This window comes from Hibiscus syriacus, unplaced genomic scaffold (genome assembly GCF_006381635.1).
Source record: "Hibiscus syriacus cultivar Baekdansim isolate YM2019G1 unplaced genomic scaffold, ASM638163v2 tig00110328_pilon, whole genome shotgun sequence".
NCBI lineage: Eukaryota > Viridiplantae > Streptophyta > Magnoliopsida > Malvales > Malvaceae > Hibiscus > Hibiscus syriacus.
Window position 1 is genome coordinate 1,195,017 of NW_024062685.1, and position 22,501 is coordinate 1,217,517.

Below are 22,501 nucleotides of genomic sequence, written 5' to 3' on the forward strand. Positions count from 1 at the left end.
TGACATCAAAAGCATAAATAAGTAAATAAATAATGAAATAAGGAAGAACTCCCTTAGAATCATTTTGAAAGAACTTACATGGTGTGATCAATTCATGAAGAAAGTTGGTCTTTAGCGTGATCACATCATCCTCCCCTTCTTTAGAGCGATTCGTCCTCAAATCGAAGGGTTTTGTTATTGATTGATCGATTGGTGTATGAAGGGATGAATAAAGGTCATTATGCCTATTAGGGTATTCTTTAAATCCTTCAAGTGGGTAAGTCACGTCAACCTTAACCTTTGTACCCTTCCACATTATAAATCTTGAATAATTGGATAATGCTCGTTTATTTTCCTTGAATCGATGATCACAAGCAACAACAGTTTCATGTAAATGATTCAATGTGTTGCAAATTAGAAACAAGTTAGAACACGCAACATTATTAACAATGTGAATGAACGTACAATATTCATTAAAGTTCATGGATGGAATTTGGTTCGTTGAAACTTCCCTTTCATAAAGTTCATTGAATCTTGAATGTGAAGTGAATGTACTTCGAATGTCAAAGAGCACATGCTTTGAAATACCAAATGTTACAACCTTTGGAGCTTCAGTGGATAAATGTGATTCATCAATTTACAATGGTATGGTCTTTGTAATATCCTGCAAATCAATTGAAAGAATAGGAAGAAAATATTGGTTAGTATCAAGCAAAACTTCCTTCTCCTCACATTCTTTTCTTTCATGCTTGATGATTAGACTCTCCACTGGTTGCTGAATTTTCGTCAAGATTGATTTGTCACTCGAGATGTCAAAACTCATAATTCTTGGATCTTCAATTAGTACATCCTTTTGAGCCTCAAGAGGTACATCTTTTGAAATGTTTTCAACATCCTGCATTGATGAACAATCAAGAAGAGGAAGAAAACAAAAGTTAGTGTGAGATGAAATTTCTTTCACCTTTTCTCCTTTACGCTCTTCATTTCAACTTTTATCCTCTTTTTCTCTCACAAATATGTTGATTTTATTTCCCTCATCTTTGTCACTCTCTTTAGCTTTTTCAAAACTTTGTATGTGACATTCTTTCACTTGGTTTTGTGTTTGGGGTGACAAAATGATATTCTTGGTGTTGCGATTAGAAACATCCTCGGATGTGATTTCTCCCTTGCTTGTTACATCTTTGCTCTTATCTTGTCTCGGATTGACTTCTTCATTCGCCTCTACTTTGATTTCTTCCTTTGGTTGATGGTTGGCGACAACTTTAAACTTTGTAGCACTTCGAGTAGGACATTGACTAGGTACATGTTCTTTTCCCAAACAGCGATAGCATCTAAAATCTAGATGTAAGTTGTATTTAGTTGGAGTAGTCTCATCTATGTACTTCCTCGATTGAGAAGCTATGCCATCCTTTTCTGGTCTTTGACTCGAGCTAGAGATGAAATCCGGAAGGTGCTTTACAACATTTCTTTCTCTTGTAATAGCTCTTACTTCTTCCCTCAATAATCTTGAGAACTCACGAATCATTGTTTGCGTTTGTAAGTTAGGTACAACGTCGTAACTTTTGCTGTCACCTTTTTCTGAAATATGAGAATTGTCTCTCGAAATACGAGACATGGTTAATAATAAAAAAAAATTAAAATATACCTTACCAACACAAAACCTCACCAATACACTCCAAAGAAAAACTTGAATGTCGCTCAACACTCGTGTTTAACTCGGGATGGCTTTTACCCTTGGTGTTCACTCTTGCCTTTTACCACTCAATTCTCTTTGTAAAGTTCTAAGTGACTTTACTCAAAACTATCTCAAGGCAATGTTACTTGTTGTGCGTCGGCTGTAAAGATTTAGCAGGAATGGAAAATAAATATACAAAGGATGGCTTAGAAATAGAAAGAAAGAAAGAAAAAAAATGGTTACTTACACAAATCACTTTACAACCTTTATATCACCACAATCAACCAAGGCTTTCTTGAATGGCTTGGTGATGAAACTTGGTGATGAGTGCTTCGACCTTTCTTTGGTTGATTTAGAACTCTTCACTTGCAATTACAATTTTTTTTTTCAATTTCTTGCACTTGCACTTCTCTTGAACTCTTTTTTATTTTGTTTTTTTGTTGTTGTTGTACGTTGCTTCTTCAACCAAAAGCTCTGATTACCGGGTGATGTAAGGCATTTCCACCTTATCGATTAATTGTGGATCTAGGAAGGAAGCAAAACAACGAGCATAAGATAAAGGTAACTAATGGATAGATTAAGTGGTAAACATGTGGTTGGTTAAGAGATGGTAGCAGAAGACTTGGTTGTGGTAATGATATGGATAACGAAATATGGAATGGTGAAAATGATAGTATCTTAGAATAACCAAGAAAGAACCAGTGCTATAACGAGCAAAGACCCAGTCTTACAAATCGTTCTAAGGGGTGGTAATTTAGGACTTTGACCCACTATCTATAAAGAGATAGAAATCACAAGTATCAAGGTGAAAGGAATGATTCCACAAGCATAAGCTTGATAAGTCGGGTTTGACGCCACAAGTATCAAGGTGAATGGAATGACGCCACAAGCATAAGCTTACTAAGTCGGGTTTGACGCCACAAGTAACAAGTTACTTGATAAGTCGATAAAAGTCACAAAGGACTCAATAAGAGAAAACCCTCAAGGTTAATTTCAAATTCAATTTTAAGTTTTTACAATGCAATATGAAACCTATTTATAGGACTTGAAACATGCATGGACGTAAGTTACATTTGCATGGCCGAATGGTGCTTTGTTGATGTGGCACTCTTTAGCACTTCATTTAAACATATTTTGAGCTCAATTTCTTGCATGAATTTTGGTCAAATGGTAGGTGAAGTGCTTTGGCCGAATTTTCTTCAAGAGATGTCTAGTGGAGACAAAGCCAAGTGGAGACAAGTATTATTCCATGCACATGGGCTATTTGTAGTGCATTGTTCTCTCACGCACATGGGTTGTCCTTAAGTGCAATTATATGAATGATTTGCAACAATAAGCACACGTGGATTGTCTTCATCTTATTCTCAAGTAAGTGGAAATATAATAAGGACAAAGGCTGGTGGGTGTGATGTATTTCCAGCCGAATCCATTATGCCCATATTCTGCCATGAATTGTTGCACGATTTGGTGAGCTGATCTTGTTCCCTTAAGTTCTTGAACATGCTGCCAAACGTTTACCATATTTTAATAGCCCTTGTGCCGTGTTTTGTGAGCTGGAAAAGCCTTGAAAATGCTCCATTAAACCGTCCAGTATGGGGCAGCTTCTACAAGTTCCTACACGTGCAAGAAGCAAGTTATTTAAATGATATTAAACCCTTATAATCTATTTACTTGTTGTGTGAATGTCCTTGTTCTTAGTGAACCATGGTTGCATGTTTATTAAAAGATATGAGCAACACGTGAAAGCGCAAACAAGATAAATTAATAAAATGTGCTGGACTGAATCAGAACCTTACTGCCATATGTGTATGTGTTCTAAGAGCTAACATGCATGATATATATTAACTACAAACGCCATTAACACGTGAACCTTAAGTACTTGGATGAATGCAAGTGAACTACACAATGATATGCATGTTGTGTGAATGTTAAACACATGAACTTATTTTAAAACTTAGGAACTAAGATGATTGCAAATTAGCTAAATGAATGATATGTATGTTGTTTATTGAAACATGTTTGAATGCATAACACGTGAATCATCTTAAATGCTAAGATGCATGCAAAACTACTATGAGATATTAATATGCATGACATGAATTTGAGAATGAATGAAAACATGCTTTTGAAACATGCTTGAATGCATAACACGTGAATCATCTTAAATGCTAAGATGAATGCAAAAATACTATGAGATATTAATATGCATGACATGAATTTGAGAATGAATGAAAACATGCTTTGATACAGTTCAACCTAGCCTCACTTGGATGGATGGCGAAGTCAAGGTTGTACCTTTGATTGTTTCGATCTACGAAAGCAACAAGGATCCTGCACAAACAAGAAAGCTAAAAAATAGTTAAATGGAAGTAATGAAATGGAAAGATAAATATGGCAGCAAAAAATATATATAAGTTGGTGATATGTTTAAAGGAAATGATGAAGTATGGTAATGGAAGTAGAATAAAGGTGATGGAGATGAACATGAAAAGCAGTATCTCAAAGAAGACTCAAAGAAGAACCAATGTTAAAGAACAAAGACCCGGAGTTTATATTGCTTCTTTAAGGGATGGTAAACAAGGACTTTGACCCACTATCTATAAAGAGATAGGAACCAGAAGTATCAGGGTGATATAGATAGGGGTGACGCCACAAGCATAAGCTTGATAAGTCGATAAAGTTCACTTAAGAACTAAAGAGAGAAACTCTCACAAATATTTTATTAAACAAAGTGAATTAGTTTCTTTTACAAATGAATGGAAAGCGATTTATAGGCCTAAGAGTGCATGGTGTGAATACAAAACATTTAATGAGTGAACCTTCATGGATGAGTGTTCATACTTTAAGTAGATACAAAGCATGGCTTAGGTGAATGAATTTTGATGAATGGATGTTCATCTTTTAATAGAATACATCCTTTGGCCGAATTCATCCCACCTTGTGTGAACTTGTTGATTTGTCTTCTATGGATGAATGTTCATGAATGTATCTTGGCTGAAATTCTTCCCCCTTGTGTGAACATGACTATTTGGCTTCTTGCATGAATATGCATGAATATGCATGAATGGATGAATTTAAAAGCCTTCGAATGAATCCTTGCACCTTCTCACAAATGTTCTGATTCATTTTAATATTCTTTTCTCGTCCATGCATATCTTCATTAATTCCTCCCATGCATAAGTCCTTTGAAGGAGATGAATGGTTGCAAATCCCATATTAATTTCCAGCCTGCACTGTCTTCAGTAATCTGGGAATATCTCAATCTCCCGATATCGGATTGATGTGATTCAAAATGTGTTGGAAATATACAAGATAGGGGATTAAATGTTAAGAAGAATTCATCACCAAAATATGCTTGCAACATGTTCACAAATATAGATCAATCAACCAACTCTTCAATTGCATTAAGTCTTCTTAGGATCCAATGAACCTAGACAAAGTATGTAAACAAATAATTAGATATGAATTGAGCTATGATAATTATGAATGCATGCTTCCACCTATGTTAATAATGCAAATTAGCTAACTATGAATGCATATGCATTGAATGAGTTATATAAAGATGTGAATTAATAAGTCATGCATGAATATCATATATTATACATATAAATGACAACATATAATATTCAAGAAAAAATTAAGAATAAGATAAACATATTCACATGACATGTAATGAATAAATGAGTAAATAAATAATAAAATAAGGTAAGACTCCCTTAGAATCAACAAGGCAGAACGTCCATGAAGTGATCATGTGTTGAAGAAGTTTGGTCCTTGGCATGATCACATCATCCCCCCTTCTTTAGAGCGATTTGTCCTCAAATCGAAGGCGTTTGTCATTGATTGATCCATTGGTGTAAGAAATGATGAATGAAGATCATTATGCCTATTAGGGTATGCATGAATTTCTTTGAATCCTTCAAGTAGGTAAGGCATGCCAACTTTAGTCTTTGTACTCTTCCACATTATGAATCTTGAATAGTTGGATAATGCTCGTTTCTTTTCCTTGAATTGATGATCACAAGCAAGAACACTTCCATGTAAATGATTCAATGTGCTGCAAAATAGAAATAAGTTAGAACATGAAACATCATTAACAATGTGAATGAACGTACAGGATTCATTAAAGTTCATGAATGGAAGTTGGTTCGTTTGACACTTCCCTTTGAACATACAGGATTCATTAAATTTCATGAATGGAATTTGGTTCGTTGACACTTCCCTTTCATAAGGTTCATTCGATCTTGAGTATAAGGTGAATGTACTTTGAAGGTTAATGAACATGTTCTTTATAATTTCAAGTGACACATCTTTTGGAATTTCAAAAGAAATGATACTTGAATCATCTTGAATGTCCCTTGGAATAACCTGCAAATTCAAAGAACAAATAGAAGAAAAAAAATTATTAGTATAAAGCAAAATTTCCTTCTCCTCACATTCTTTTTCCTCGTGCTCATGTCCCTTTTGAAATTTCTCTTCTTCATACTCCTCTCGTATGCCCTCTTTGCATTCCAGATCTTTTTTAATTCCACTCTCACACTCATGTGTCTTTTCACACTCAATATTTTCAATATTCTCATTTTCTTTCTGATTTCCCTCCACTGTTATTTGTTTCTCACGTGAAACTTCTCTTTCAACTTTCTTCATGTCTTTAGTTTTCTTCCATTCTTCTATACGTGATTTGATGATAACTTGGCATTCATTGACTTGATTTGGGTATATTGAAACCAATGTGATCTTTCTCCCTTAGTGTTTGAATGAATACTTGTTGGAGAACCCATCATACAATGCTCGTTTATCAACTGCCAAGGACGTCCGAGGAGTATATGGCTTGAATTCATAGAAACAACATCACACAAGACTTCATCTTCATATCTCCCGATTGAAAATGACATAAGTACTTGCTCTATGACTTCTAACTCATCATCTTCATTTAATCCTTGCAAACAATATGGACTGGGATGTTTGAATGTTATAAGCCCCAACTTCTCTCAACCATGTATGTGCTTGCAAGATTTGCACAACTACCACCATAAATGGCTACAAGGCATACTTTATCATTCATATGAAAACGAGTATGAAATGGATTCCTCCTTTGCTGTCTGTATTCCATTCGAAAGATGGGAGAATTGTTAGTGAAAAATTAATAGTTGAATAAGATGAAAGGACCTTACTAATAATCACTCAAAAATCCTAACGATCACTCCAAAAAAATGATGAAGCTCCACTAAACGCTCGTATTTGCACTCGGGAATATAAATTGGCTTTTTCAATTCCCCTTCTGATCTCACACACTCGATTAACCTTTTTCCACTCGTTCCTCTCTTGTAAAGTTCATAAAAGAACTAACTCGAGACCTTTCAAGTGCTATGGACGTCGGCTGAAAAATTCGTTAGTGTAGAGGAAAAAAAATAGAAAGGTAGAAATATTAAATAATTAAGGGTGGTCTTATAAAAGGAAGAAAAAGAAAGAAAGGTTCAATTTTGAAATTTTGATGTCTACTTTTAAAAAATTGAAAAGTTTAGGGACTTAATTGGGAATATTTTGTGAAGAATTGTTTAGTAAATATTTGATGGAGTAAGGGGTAAATTGGTCTTTTCACATGAAAGATTTTTATTTTCCCTTTATAAGGAATTAACCACGCGTATTGAGAAGGAAAAAAGAAAGGAAAAGTCTGGAGCGTTGCAGTCTTCTTCCTCCTTCAGACGTGAACCAAGTTGTAAAAGGTAAGTTTCAGGTTGATTGATAAATTCTTAATTTTAAGCTTGGTTTATGTTCTTTAGATTATACTTAAGCTTAAGGAAAACTTAAGTTGTCTCGTGACTTCTTTATGTGAAAGAGAGCATACCTTCCACCCTCGAGCTAGTTAAGTAGAGTCATCTCGTGACTTCTTTCATTCACTCATATGCACGAGGCTGCCATTTATTAAAGATAGTTCCAGGCAATGCCACAGCAAAGAGGAGTGTCACTCTACAGCTATGCATAAGCATTTATTCACAATTTCATATATAAGGGAGTTGTTTTTTAATTTTTTAAGCACAATACTATATTTCAATGCCAAAACTAACTAGAGTTCCTTCATAAAAATTTTCCAAAATTTCTAAGTATAGAGAACATACAAATCGTTTAAAAAAAATTCACAAAGCATTAAGCCCTAGAGTGAGTTCTATCATTCTCAACAGTCATTTACATTCTAATTCTAGCCTAACAAAATCATCATCATCGGTATCCTCAAAACATTTTATCTAACTTTCCTACCATTTACTGATGCCATGGCATAATACTACGCTAATGCTATCATGTATATGACCTACCAAGAACAATACCTCCCCCAAACTTAAGGGAAACATTATCCTCAATGCTTAAAGAGAACTAAACTAAATAAAAACTAAATGCCATGCAATGAAATACAACTAAATGAAAATGAATGCAAGCGAGGTACCTCAATGTTTACGTGGTGGTGTTGCCTTGGAGGTGCTAATAGCTCCTCGTCTAGTGCGCTTGCCTAGGGGTGGTGGACTGGACTCGGAAGAACTGGAGTCATGACGCGCAATGCGTCCAGCCGTGGTCTTGGTGCGACAACCACTTCGTGGTGCAAAAATGGGACTTGGTTCTTCAACATGGATAGTAGGTGCAGAGCAGGATTAGGTTCATCAACTGGAAAATCGACTGCATCTTGATCGGGCTCATGAGATGCCTCAGCATTAAATGCAGGTAGAATTTCGTCTGGAAATCCAAGGAAATTCCGTTGACCGTGGGGAATAATTTCTTGAAACATCGATTCCACCACAATATCTCTATGCTTCACATATCCAAAGAAATTACGGATGTCACCATGTAAAGTATGTAGGTGACTCTGAGTCTGCATCACAGCTTCCTCGAGATCAAGCAATCTTGCCTCGGCATTTGATTGTGTAGTTCCTGCATATTGCTCATGAACAGGGTCATTAGACTTAGGATTTTCAATTCCCATCAGCAGTGGTAGTCTGGCCCTAGTAGTACCCGATAATCCAGGTAAAATTTCATCAAAAGCATTTTCCTTGACTTTTTTATTACAACACAAAGCAGTAATTAAGTTAGGAAACACCAAAGCACTTGCCTTTTTACCCAAACAGTCATTAACTTGCTGAACAATAATACGACCAACATCAATAGGATGGGATACCATTATCGAATGTAAAAGCATTAAGTGAGAAAGTGATATCGTCGTATTGTGGGAAGTAGGCATAAGTTTATGCTTAAGAAATGATTCCATAACTTGGCGCATGGCTGAAGACGCTCACGATTGACCGAGTATCGACTCATTTGGTGCCCATTCCACTCGGTGTTTGTAAAGCATAAGTCCTCAAGAATGTCGTCGTATGTGGTGTTGTCGGCCTCTGTTTCGAATTGGGCATGTCGGTCCAACACATCCTACAAATGATAATACTGATTAATCGTAGTGGGTGTAAAACGGATCTGCTTACCTCAGACGAAAATGGAGTGTTGGTTGGGCTTGGAAATATTTGCATAAAACTCCTTAACCAACGAGGCATTGACTGAACCCGGGTGGTATGCGAACTTCTTCCACTTGAGCGGTGTCATGATGTCCATTACGTCGGGTCCAAAGCCACCATCGGTCTCCTCGGTAAAAATGAAACACAACTCGAAGAAGATTTTGCGGTTTTTGAAGTTTTGGAACCGAGCCTTGGCCTCGTAATCCTTGAATTGTTTCCAAGCGGAAGCGTCGGTTGGAGTCGGTCTTGAACGCACCATTTTCAGTGTTGTTGAAGCAAGAAAAACGAAAAAGGACAAAGCTTTTGAAAACTTTAAAAACCTTGGAGGAGTTTCGGCTATGGAGAAAATAAAAGAGGAATAAGATGAAGAAATAAGAGAAAAAAGTAAAAGTTAAAATGAAATAGAAAAGTTAAGGATGAAAGATAAAAGAAAAAGTTAAAAATTTGAGAGGGAAATAAGGGTGATAGGACGGTTAAGAAAGGAATTAGTGGGTGGGGGGTTATGTATGTATGGGAAATGAAAAATTACCAAAATGTAATGATGATGATATGATAAAACTGTGGAGAGAGAAAAGTAAATGTCAGAATTAAAAGAAATTAAAAATAAACAAAATCAAATAATATCTTCCCCATTTAATTCTCTGTCATTTCCTCCATATGGGTAATCGCTCCTTGCACGGTTTACAGCACTGTGGTCCCTACAAATAAGATCAAAATTAATTACAAAATAAAATAAAATAATAATAAAGAAAAGTCTAAATTTTAAATTTTATTTATGCACAGACACAAATTCAATGTCGTGGCATCGAATTTTGGTTCTCCTCTGGGCACGCTTCACCATCGTGCAGACGTAACACTTCCTTTTTGTGTGGTGGTGGAACTCCATTGTAGGCTTTCAGACGCTGGACATTTACCTTGAAGATCATCCCATTGTCTATTCTCTTGATGTCAACAGCTCCATGGGGATAGACATAATGCACCTCAAATGGTCTTAACCATCGAGATTTGAGCTTTCTAGGAAAGAGTTTGAGTCTGGAGTTGTAAAGCAAGACTTGTTGGCCTGCATGAAAATGTTGTGGCATCAGTTTCTGGTCATGCCACTTCTTGGTTTTCTCCTTGTAAATCCAAGCATTCTCATATGCTTGTGCTCTAAACTCTTCCATTTCATTAAGTTCCAGCAGTCTCTGCTCCCCAGCTAGTTGAGCATCAAAATTTAATTGCTTGATGGCCCAATAAGCTTTATGTTCAAGTTCAACAGGGAGATGACAAGCTTTCTTATATACTAGCTTGAAGGGTAACATCCCCAAAGGAGTTTTGAATGTTATCCTATACGCCCAAAGTGCTTCATCCAACTTTGGCGACCAATCCTTACGCCTTGGGTTCACCACTTTCTCTAAAATCTGCTTGATCTCTCGATTGGATATTTCTGCTTGGCCATTGGTCTACAGATGATATGCCGTGGCAATCTTATGTCGAACACCATATCTCTTCAATGCCTTCACAATCAACTTGTTATCAAAGTGGGTTCCCTCATCACTTATGATAGCAGGATGTACTCCAAACCGAGTGAAAATATACTTGTGCATAAACTTGAGCACGGTCTTAGAGTCATTCCTTGATATTGTTATTGCCTCTACCCACTTTGAAACATAATCCACAGCAAGTACGACATATAATTTTCCTTCAGAAGATGGGAATGGTCCAATGAAAAAGATGCCCCACACATCAAACAACTCTATCTCCAAAATATTTTACAGTGGCATTTCATGACGTCTCGAGATGTTTCCAATCCACTGACATCGATCACACGCTTTATAAAAAGCGTGGGCATCTCGAAACAAAGTTGGCCAGTAAAAGCCGGATTGTATGACCTTAGCAGCAGTCCTTGCTCCACCAAAATGGCCTCCACATGGGGCTGAATGACAATGGTAAAAAATGTCGCGTTGTTTCTCTTCGAGTACACATCATCTAATGAGCTGATCGACACAATGCTTGAATAAATATGGCTCATCCCAAAAATAGTGCCTTGCATCATGCTTGAATTTCTTTTTAGTCTGGTTGTCTAAATCAAAAGGCAAAATTTCACTAACAAGAAAATTAACAAGGTTAGCGTACCACAGGATTGCCGCGAAATATAAAATTTTCTCATCAGGAAATTCTTCTTGAATATCTACAGTGTCATGGCATTCAGAATTGTTCTCTAGCCTAGATAAGTGATCAGCAACTTGATTTTCAGTCCCTTTTCTATCTACCACCTCTAAGTCGAATTCTTGCAAAAGTAAGATCTACCTAATTAGTCTAGGCTTGACATCTTTTTTGTTCACTAAGTATTTTATATCCGAATGATCAGTGTGAACAATGACTTTAGTGCCTATTAGGTAAGGTCTAAATTTATCAAAAGTAAATACCACGGTAAGTAATTTTTTCTCAGTGGTGGTGTAGTTCAATTGTTCTTCATTTAAAGTGCGGCTAGATTAATAAATAACATGAAAAATTTTACCTCGGTGTTTCCCCAAAATAGCTCTTACAACATAATCGCTTGCATCACACATCAGCTCAAATGGTAGTGTCCAATCGGGAGGAACTACAATGGGTGCCGAGATCAGTTGTCGTTTTAGCTCAGTAAATGCGCCGAGGCATAACTCGTCAAACACAAAGGGTTGGTTTTGTTGAAGCAATGTGCACAAGGGCTTAGAAATCTTGGAGAAGTCTTTGATAAACCTTCTATAGAATCCAGCATGTCCAAGAAAACTTCTTATACCCTTGAACGAAGTTAGTGGTGGTAACTTTTCAATCACTTCAATCTTCTCCTTATCCACCTCAATACCCTTGTGAGAAATTTTATGGCCTAATACAATGCCTTCAGTCACCATGAAGTGACATTTTTCCCAATTTAAGACCAACTTAGCCTCCTCGCATCTTTTGAGAACTTTTGCTAAATTGTCGAGGCATCGTTCAAAATTGTCCCCACAAACAGAAAAGTCATCCATGAAAATTTCCAGAAAATCCTGAACCATGTCTGAAAATATAGCTTGCATACAGCACAGAAATGTTGTCGGGGCATTACAGAGTCCGAAAGGCATCATTCTAAAGGCAAAAGTGCCATAGGGACAAGTAAATATAGTCTTTTCTTGGTCCTCTGGTGCGATGGCAATTCATTGTACCCCGAATACCCATCCAAAAAGCAATAGAATGCTTTGCCGACCAATCGATCCAACATTTGGTCGATGAAAGGTAGAGGAAAATGGTCCTTCTTTGTAGCTTTGTTAAGTTTTCGATAGTCCATGCATATCCTCCATCCGATAATAGTGCAAGTGGGTAATAGCTCATTCTCCTCATTAGTAACCACAGTTGTGCCTCCTTTCTTCGAAACACATTGGACAGGGCTCACCCATAAGCTATTCGAAATAGGGTAAATCACTCCAGTATCAAACTATTTCAGAATTTCTTTCATCACCACTTTCTTTATAACGGGGTTGAGTCTTCGTTATGGTTCGATTGAATTGTCGTGGCAATTTTCAAGCAGAATCTTGTGCATGCATATCGTATGACTAATGCCTTTCAAGTCGGCCATCATCCAACCAATTGCTTTCTTATGCTGCATTAAAACACTTAACAAACTTTGCTCTTGATTAGCAGTAAGGTTAGCGGAAATAATCACCGGTAAAGTTTTATCATTACCTAAGTAAGCATATTTCAAAATTCCCTGGCAAAGTCTTAAGCTCTAAAGTAGGTGCATGCAATAATGAAGGCTTAGGAGGAATAAATTCGTCAAAATTCAGAGGTTCAAAATTCATACATGGTCTAGCTTGTAGTAAGCTAGATTGATCCTCCAAAATTGAAAAGTTGTCGGACTCCATTAAGCTTCCATAATCCACCCAATAATCATTTTCTGCTAGCTGAATGAAATTGTTCTGGCAAAGCTCTTCATTCTATTCTCCAATCAATGAGTTCAGTGGCTAGTAAAGGTCTATTAGTATACGTCTAGTGGCTAGGAAAGGTCTTCCCAGAATAATTAGTGCCTTGGCATCAACTTCGCAGTCCAAAATTAAGAAGTCGACTGGAAACACAAACTTATCCACTCGTACTATAACATCCTCGACTCTTCCTTCAGGTTTTACATGGGATTTATTGGCAAGTTGTAAAATAACTGAGGTGGGTCTTGCATCTCCTATGCCAAGCCTTAAGAATATCGACTTCGGCATTAAGTTGACACTTGAACCAAGATCACACAGTGTCTTTCCAATGAAATTAGCTCCAATAGAATAAGGAATAATGAAGCTTCCCGGATCATTTTGCTTTGGTGGCAACTTACTCAATGAAGAACAAAATTCTGTTGACGTGGCAACAGTCTCTACTTTCCTCTTCTTTGGTATAGATTTCCTTCAGAAATTTGGCATACATCGGAATTTATTCAATAGCTTCCAAGAGAGGTACATTTATATGAAGTTGATCAAGAATGTCCACAAACTTCTTGAACTAAACTTCATCACTATGCTTCTTTAATCTTTGCGGGAAGGATGGTGGAGGTCTATCTTCCTTAACTGCAGGAATAGAATTTGTTTTTGCCTTGGCATCAGAATCTGGTGCCTTAACAGAATCCTCCTCCTTGTCATTCTTAGTAATTCTATCATCATGCAACTCAGCTTCACCACTTTCAGTAGTGGGAGTAGAATCATCATGTTATGGCCCACTAGCCTTGACTTGTTGATTGATTTGTGTCCCACTCCTAAGAGTTAACACATTGTAATGCTCCTTTCCATGCCCTTTAATGACTTCAGTGTCACTCGGCAAACGTCCTTGCTGACGCTCTTGCAATGTCATTGCAATCTGACCAACTTGACCTTCCAAAGCTCTTAGAGACGAGCTATGGCTTTGAAGTAAGGCGCCTTGACTATGAAGTAAAACTCCTTGATTCTTAATTAAAGTAGAATGGTCTTGCAGCATTGTCTTCGTAGTAGATATGAATTCTTGAATTTTAGCTTCCAAGGAACTCATGTTTGCTGAAGTTGAAGCTTCTTTGTTAGAATTATGCCATGGCATAGCATTTTGGTAACCTTGAGGCTCATTGTGATTCTGCTACCGGGTAGATTGACTAGCATTGTGGGCTCCTTGATTTCCCCATAAGAAATTGGGGTGCTGACGCCATCCAGCATTATAAGTGTTAGAGTAAGGATTGTCGTTGCCTCGATTGTAATTGCCTACAAAATTGATGGACTCATGGTTGGTCGGGCATTCGCTCTCATGATGATTGCCTTGGCATAACAGACATGCCAAGCTAGTTGCTTTCACTTCCTTCACCTCGGTGGATCGTTGTAAATTTTTTAGCATATTGGTGATAGTTAAGAGTTCAGCGGACACTAAATCTTTGGTATCTAATTCAAATGCTCAAGGTGCTCTTCTCTCACTCCTAAGTCTTGAGGAAGGAAATTGATATTCATTGTTAGTAATTCTATCCAAAATAGCAAATGCCTCAGTAGGTGATTTATCTAGCAATATCCCATTTGTCGAGGCTTCCAGTAACATCCTTGTGGGTTCATTGACTCTATTATAGAACATGACTACTTGAGTCCAGTCGTGAAAATCATGATTTGAACACTTTTGAAGTAAACTCTTGTAACGATCCCAACACTCATATATGGATTCGTCGTCGCCCTGGCGAAAAGATGCTATATCATTCCTTAACTGCGTATTCATGGTGGGTTGTACCTCAATAAGAAACTCTTACAAAGATCAACCCACGATTCCAACGAACCGGAAGATACACCACTCAACCAAGCCTTTCCTCGATCACGCAATGAATATGGAAATAGCTTTAATTTCATAACATCCTCATGCACTCCTTCTTGGCGGAAAGAATCACAAACTTCCAGAAAATTTTGAATGTACTGCTTGGCATCTTTATTTGGCATACCCCCAAACTGCCTAATAGAATTCAACATGTTGAACATGACCGGTTTCATCTCGAAATGTGCAATTTGAATTTCGAGTGCCACAATTCTAGGATTCAGATCATCCAGCATCGGATTTAAGTGATCACGAATAACACGCAGCCTACCAACTTGTTCAGCATTGTCTAATGTCGTGGCATTCTGATTTCCATCATCTTGACCAATGCCTTGGTTTCCAATCTGATACATATTCCTCGAGCGCGTTGAGCACATTCTCTTTGTCTAAAGAGTCTTTCAATCTTAGGTTATATCGGTTCCAAAGGCTCTTAAGAATTTCTTCTAGGCATACACTAAATAAACCTAAAAAATAAAACAAAAATATAAAGTAAACTATACAAAAATAAAAATGCAAAACAAAATAAAATGCTTTGGCAAAACTAAATAACCTCAGGCTGCCAATCCCCGGCAATAGCGCCAAAAACTTGTTGCGTGTTGTGAGTACTATAAAATTATACGCAAATAATGTGCAAGTATACAAAATCGCTCAAGTAATACAGTGATGAGTGAGTATCGTCTCCACATGGATTGGGTGAAATTACAACAGCCTAACCAAAGCAAAGCACTAATCTATATATGTATAGTTAGTCTTAATATATACAAATGTCACGACAAATGAAAAGTGTATGAAAACGGATATAGAGTGATGGTCTGATGGTGTAGTGAATGGAAATACAGTGGCAAGAACAGATGTTTAGTGTTGAAGATGGTGTAATGTCGAGGCAACAAGAAATGATAAAAACAGTAAATAAATAACAAATAAAATGATAAGAAGATAATCCTCACACGACAAGCTTCCAATGGAATGAATGGTAGGGATTGATTCAAGGATGCTAAACTTATCTCTTAGGTAGATTTAAGCTATCTAATCTTTACTTGCTCGACAGGGCTTTCCTAAAGTGTTCTCAAAGGAACCTAACAGAATAGGATACCAAGGCATCTGCTCTCACTCAACGATGTTGGCCAGCCTACCCTATTGATAAAGACATCCTTTTTAGTAATTGAAATCCTATCCTAGTCTCTCCCAAGATCTAAGGTATTAGGTTATAATATTCCTAGGTCGGTTCAAAGCCCCTTGAAAATACTATAACCCATTGCTTATGAGGATCTTGTTTTGCGTTTCTCTCGAATACTTACAAGTATTTTTAGCTTAAGTTTCTCTCGAACACCTAACCTTCATCTAAGAAATGGACACTCACATGCCTCTTACAAGCCTAGATGGTGAAGCATTCATAAGCAAAGCAAATAAAGAACCAAAATAAACTTAAATATACCATTAAATAAAGTTTAAGCATCCATTAAACCAACCACCACTAAATAAGTTAGTTCATGGTGGGGTTCAAAATATCCATAGAAAAATCCATAAAATATTCGTTCCAACAACCCACAAATAAAATAAATAAAATAGTAACAAAGGGAAGTGAGAAAAAGCCTTTGACGTGCGCCACCGGAGGTCTCCTCGGCCACCACGAACCACCTAAGCTCGCTAGCTCCTATCGACACCTAGCTCGCCACTCCTTGAAGCTTTATCAATTGAGGAAAACCCCAAGGAAGAAAAAGAGAAAAGAAAATAAAAATCTGATTTTTCTACTCTATGCGTGTGTCTCCTCTCCTCTATTCATTCTCTCCCTTGAGGTGTAATTTATAATAAAAAAATATCTAGGGGTAATGATGAGGTTGTTGGGTGAAAAATACCCATCATACCCCTAGAATCACACCATAAGCATGAACCTTATCCTCCAGGTGGCAGTGGTCCTCTGGCAGGCGGTCACATCAATCATTTCATGTGCAGCGCCAGCTGTATCGTTTTGTCATTTTCTGCACCGGAAATGCCAAGGCATTTCAATCTGCTTCAGCAACGTGTGATGCCGCGGCATTACTTCCCAAATAATCCTTTTGCTTGCTATTCCCTGCACACCACAGACAAACTGCACCTTTCCCACAAACAACACCATTAAGAAATAAAATAGCACTACCACCACAAATGCAACTATATACAACTACATGATCCTAAAATGACTAAAATGGGCTTTTAAACAAACAATAACTCAAGTGAAAAAGGCCTTAAAAGTAGCCTTTTTAGGAAGTTAACAGTATCGATACCATAAGGCAGAAATTTATAAATTGTTCATAGGGTATCGATACCTAAGAAGGTAGTATCGATACCATATGATCAGTATCAGTACCAGTTTTGAAATAAGGATTTTGAATGCAAAATGGGTATCGATACCTAGGCTTGGTATCGACACCAAAGCTAGGAAGTATTGATACCCTACAGGGGTACCAAATAGAAAATATAATTACGCCTTTCTTTTATTCTAAGAAATTAAGGATCGAATCATGATGTTTAGAATTCTAATATTTGTACTAAATGTATCATTGTGTAGATATCAAACGAAAGCAAGTACCAGATGATCAATGAGTTAAGATCGATTAGGAAAGAGTTATAAGTGCTCGAATTGACAAGTGAGGCCAGGTGAGTGCATATTAGATAGTATATCATGTTTAATGAAAATAAGACTTGCGATAAGTCTATTTCCTATAGTAGAATGTAAGAATTCAAGAAGGTAAGCATATGTTTGTTATGAGTGTATGTGTTGTATGTTATTGCATATGTCAAATAATTTGTGTGAACATGTTTGGTATGTATTACATGTATATGAATTATGTGAATATAAGAGAATAAAACATAACCTATATGAAAAGATATGAGCCATATGATATGACCTATATGAACATATAAGAAAGTATATAAGTTATATGTGCTACATGATATAAGTGATTTCATAAGAAATGACATGAGCTAAAAGTTATGTGATTACATGATCACAAGAGATAAGACATATTATAAGAGATATATGATATGAATGTGTGAATATGAGATAAAAATAAATGATAATGCCCATGTTATGTGTCATGAGAGCTAGAGGTATAGTTGGCATGCCAAGAGTCGAGGGTTCTACGTGGTCATTTGGGACATATATGTAATCATTTGGAACATATATACGGTACTTCAGTACACTTATTTGGTCCTTTGGGATATGTATATGGTTCTTAAGGAGTGGTCCTTCGGGATATAGTGGTCATTCGGGACATAGTGGTCCTTCGGGACATAGTGGTCCTTCGGGATAATTTCTACGTGCCCCTACTGGGAATTTATACGAGCTGTGGTGATAGTATATGTGCACAACCTCTATGTTCTCACATATCTTTAGTTATCACATGTGTACATGGGCTAATAAAGAGATAATATAAATAAACTTGGTATGATTGTTATATTTTGATTGAATACTTAGATATGAGCATGTAGGTTGCATGTATTGCATATATTATATTATCTATGTGAAATTATGTTTGTATGATATGATAGTATGAAACATGCATTCATTGTTAGTAGTTATAGTTACCTTATATGTTTTTATGCCTCACTAAGTCATAGACTTAGCGTGTAAATGTTTCACACGTAGGTTTCGAGAAGATTAAGGAGCAAAGTGGAGCAAGACATGTCACCTCTCTTTTTCGAAGATCATATCAGAAAATAAATGATTAATATGTATTTTTTTAATAAATATAATTGGCATGTAATTAAGAGATTTGAATTGTATACGCTCTGATATGTTTTGTAAACCAATTGTTTTAATTAATTTGAAAATAGTTATTCTTTTGTAAAAGTAATTGTTTGAAAAGTCAATGTGACATCTCAGAGACGTATCCAGGTCGGGTACAGGTTGGGGGTGTTACACATATTAACTCTGATGTGCATTATCTGAATATAATAATGATTATAATATACATTATCTAAATGCAATATTAACTTTGTTGTGACTCATACACTTGCTAAGGTAGGAATCATGGTGCAGCTGAGGGGCTGCATCTTGGAGCTCACGCACCCCTCTATCCTACCATATACTAATATATGATACACAACAACAAACATAAAGCTATGATAGGCATCTTAGTAGGGCTGAAGTAGGGCTATAAATGAGATGAGATAGATCGTAAGCTACTCGAGATCGACCCAGTCAAAGCTCGATAAATATACTACTCGAATGGACTCGACTTGAGCTCTATCTCAATTTGAGTTCTTAACGAGCCGAAACGAGCTATTTGATACTCTACTCAAAAATACAATATTAAGATTTTATTTTAAAAAAATAAATTATTAATAATATTAATATTTATGTGTTGTTTTTTTAAATACAATATAAGGTTTTTATGTATTTAAGGTTTAGGTTCGAGTTTAAGTTAAGGCTTTAATCGAGTTAAGTTTAAGATTTTTTTTTCTTTTCGAGCCTTTTTGAGATTTTACGAGCTTTTGTTCATGATTTCGAGTTTGAGTTGAGCTTGAAAATTTTGGCTCGCGAGTTTTCGAGTCAAGTTGAGCTTCATTCCAAAGTTTTCGAGTCGAGTCGAGCTCATCAACACTCAAGCTCGACTCAGCTCGTTTACAACCTAGGCTGAGGGGCTACATCTCGGAACTACATCAGAAACGTACACCCGACCCTTAGGTATATGAGGTGAGATCTAGAGCTGCATCATAAATGTATACCCCCACCAACTTACTCTGTTGAGTCTTAGGGCATCTCTGCCCAATTGGCAAAAGAAATGCCTTGACACTGACTGGTATATACCTGGACATACTGACAATAAAACAATCGCCCTACTACTAAAGTAACTTGGGTATCCTGGCTGTTTTTCGAGTGTCACACAAAGGTTAGTTTTATGACATCCTAGTTGTTAATGCTTCTAGCTGTTATTGTTACTGTTACTATTTTTGTTTCTAGCTAATATCTCGCTCGTTCTCTCGTCTAAAAGACTATGCGAGGGTTTCTTAATATGTTACTACTGATAATTCATACTGATATGGTTATACTCTACTTAAGAGTATTTAGTCATTCTCTGACTCTTAGAATTCTTTACTTCACGACAACGGTTTACTGGATGAGGTTCTGGTTAGCCCGATATCTTACTCGGGTTCATTTTCGGGTAGCGATACTCTATTCTCTATTACTACGCTTTCCCCCAATTCACCTTCAAATTAAAGAAATGACTGTGAGGCTAACACTCTCGGTCGTTCCTGCGATTTACAACACTATTATTTCATAATTTGATTTCTTGGTCATACCTCTTGACGGTATGCCCTGAACACTTATCTTCCATCCATAATTATTTGTTATGTGCTCACTAAAGATACTTGGACGCATTACACCTACTATGGTTACTCTGGTTGTAACCCACTCCTACGAGTTTCTCTTGGCCCCATTGGCTATTTTTATCCCTCACAGACTAAGCTTTTACTCTTACGGACTATCCCAAGCTCTTACGAACCTTAATTGGGTCGAATCTGATCATTTATGGTGGGTAGTATCGGTACTCTAGTTGTAGTATCGATACTCTAAGGTCAAGTATCGATACCCTTATGGGTTTTGGTACCAAAAATGCATTCTGCTGCGAAATTAAGGCCTTAGTATCGATATTGCTACCCAAAGTATCGATACTGCATGGATAGTATCGATACTCCCCACTGAAATCCTTAATTTTAGCTACAATTTAACCAGTATAGATACTGTTCATCGCAGTATCGATACTCGAATCTTGAAGCTGATATTTTAGGCACGTGAAAACACCCAAAATCATCCTAAATGACTTGGGTTGTTCTTAAACTGATTATGAAGTTCTAGTAAATTACTTAGGGTCTTTAAGTGTCATAAAACACTTTCTTAACACCTAAATCGTGATTTAAGGCATGAATAAAGTTTGAACCCTAAAATACTCAACTACTCAAATATTAGTAATTTCTTCAAATTTATGGAAACTTAATACTCCAAAGGATTAGAAATACACTACATTGCTGATTGGATCCTGAAATTGAGCTCATTGCTTAGCCAAAATCCTTTCTTTGGCAATGTGGATGAAAATCCCAATTTTTCTCTTGCAAACATAAAGCATAAGCTTGAATCTTTAAAACAATGTTGTTGGGGGATTTAATTAGGACGAATTTGAAATATAAAAGGGCTAAAAAATCTTATATTTACTATGGCTTGGTGAGGAAGAAGATTGAAGAGAGAAAGAGGAGAAAAATAAAGGGAAAATAAAGATGAAAAGGATATAAGGTTTTTCTCTTTAAGAAAATAGGCTAATTACACTGATGGTCCCTCTTCATCTTTCTACTATACAAAAATTCCCTTTTTATGGCTAATTGGGCTCAAGACTAACCCAAAAAAGTAAACAGCTAATGGCTTGATTGAATCATTTAAATAGTTGAGTGGTATGATTGATCAAATTAAAACATCTATGGTAAAGTGAAAAGAGGCAATAATTGGGTGGTCACTAGTGTAGTTTACCCAAAATATTATGATAACCAACAGATTCCAAGTAACTGCAACATAGCATTATAAAGACACATTTTTTTAAATAAATATTAAAATTTAAATGTGAATTATTTTCATTTTTAATATATTTTAAAGGAAAAATGTTGATTCAAAATCTTATTTATAAAACTTTTATTTTTGAATAATAACTTAAAATATAAAATTTGTCTATATTCTTTATTTATTAATTAAATTAATTTTTAATTATTTTAAAAAATTAAATCCTATTAAATTTAAAACAGAATAAAAAATTAATAATTTTTGTTTTTTTCCATTTTTAAGTGCATATTTTCTTAAAAATTATTATTATTTTTTATTTTATCATCAATATTTGATCTATTAATCAATTACTCTTAGTTAATTTTTATGAAGATATATTATGAGGCGATCATCCCAAATTTGTTTATTCATTTGTAAATGTGAAGAGTCAAACTCCTAATTTTATTTAAAAGAAAATTATTTTCAATCATAAGGAATAAATTTTGGGTAAAGTATACAAATGATCCATCAACTATTAAAAGTTACAAAATGGTCCTATGACTATATGAATTTATTTTTTGTTGAGTCCCCCGCTATTAAAAGTTACAAAATGATTACTCGGCTATTCATATGTTCCAAAGTCGTCATTTTCATTGAAAATTAACGATTGTTTGAGTTGGATGTTAATTAGTTGACTTAATAAAACAATGCCCTGTAGTCAGGGACTAATTTTTTTATCAGATCACAGTCAATAAGTTAACTTCCAACTAAGACGACTGCTAATTTTTTAACAAAAAGAGAAGAGTTTGTAACATATGAATAGTTAAGTGACCATTTTATAACTTTTAATAATTGGGGGACTCAACAAAATAATATCCTATAATTGGAGGACTATTTTATAACTTTAAATAGTCGAAGGATTATGTAAAGCAGTGCCCTATAGTTGAGGTACCATTTGTGTATTTTACCCTAAATATTTTTATGATAAAAAAATAAATAAGCTTTTTTTTATCATATTTCATTTAAACTTCCGACCCTACCCGATTCATTTGG

The 22,501-nt window shown here is 35.9% G+C and overlaps 1 pseudogene; it reads left to right on the forward strand.

The window, feature by feature from the left end:
• The first annotated feature begins 6,744 nt into the window (after positions 1-6,744).
• Positions 6,745-22,501, forward strand: part of LOC120118445 — a 41,778-nt pseudogene continuing 26,021 nt past the window's right edge.